Raw genomic sequence first — 1,445 nt, 5'->3', positions numbered from 1 at the left:
CAGGAATCTCTATATTTTGGTACATCACAGAACACTATGAATATTGGCAAATTATATGAAATATACAAAAGCAGTGCTGGAGTTGTTGTTTTTTCAATCAATAAAAATGTCAGTCCTATAAGGATTATATTTTCATATTTCTAAAATATATTCTGCATTACTCATTCATTTCTGAAGTTATGGGATTACAAGAAAGTTATTAACTGTATACGAATATCCTAACTAATAGTGCTGGTTAGTGCATTTATTATTCAGAAATAACAAATCTACTTCATTAACTACACTAAAATAACATTGATAGAGAGCTCAGGTGAGTTAATTATCTTTGAGGATATTGAAGATAAAAGAAAATTATGGTGGCAGTGCTCAAAACTTCCTGTGGGGCATACTCATCACCCAATGAATTACATAAATGGAATTCCATCATAGCAACAGCTGCTATGCAAACTGCCCATCATCATGTGATGAACCCGTATATCCATACTCAAAATATGGAAACCTGTGGCTTTACTGTAAGAGTTTACAAAGCCTTTGTCCACATTTATATTCAGAGATTGATTAGTACAACAGTATGAGTGAAAACATTTTCAAAAACTCTCTTAACAGGACAGTACATAAAATTGCTATCTTAACGTGTTGAAATGTTTTGCACACAGAGCATCTGAAATGATGATGATAAATGCTTCATGTGTGAAAAATCAAGAAATGGACATGTACAATTGCTAGTTACTGGTAAATTTGCAGGGTACATTCTTTAACAGAGACAAATCTTAGCCAATGAAAACTTCAGAAAATGACAATCTTTTCTTACCAATCATAACTTTTTTATCTGCCTGTTCTCAAGGCATGCATACATGTGAAAAAATATTACACTCAAAGCCAAATGAAAGTTTTACAAATCCAAAAAATACATGTACCACTAGAAATACTACTACAGGGAAAACGTAATCATGGAGGCATGATGATACAAGTTTAGTACAATTTAATTAATGTATGAGGAGAAATTGCAAATTCTATACATTCACTGCACAAAGTAAAGATCTCCAAATAATAAGCACATGCATGTAATAAAAAAGCCCTTACTTCTAACAGTAAAATGCAGTATTACTGAAAATTATTGCTGTTTTGGCTATTGCAAACCACCACAACTCTGTTACTGTGTGTTGAAATTTTGTTGTTTGAGAGTGACATTGGCATAGACTGCGTGCCTTAAATGATGGCTTGACACCTATCTGTCGATAGTGCAACTTCATTATCATATTTTTTTTTAAGTACCACCACTTGTAAATGCAGTCAATCAATAAAATACTGGTGTTGTTTGAGCAACAATTAATGGAACTTATGAAGTGCATTTTCTTTTTAAAAATTGCTTTTGGCTTCAATCAGGCAAAAAGTATTCCAGGATTTAACTGCAGAATTGTAGATCGTTTTTTTTTCTTCTTCTT

The sequence above is a fragment of the Penaeus monodon genome, chromosome 29, assembly GCF_015228065.2.
Source record: "Penaeus monodon isolate SGIC_2016 chromosome 29, NSTDA_Pmon_1, whole genome shotgun sequence".
In the NCBI taxonomy this organism is placed as follows: domain Eukaryota; kingdom Metazoa; phylum Arthropoda; class Malacostraca; order Decapoda; family Penaeidae; genus Penaeus; species Penaeus monodon.
This window is presented reverse-complemented; position numbering follows the sequence as displayed.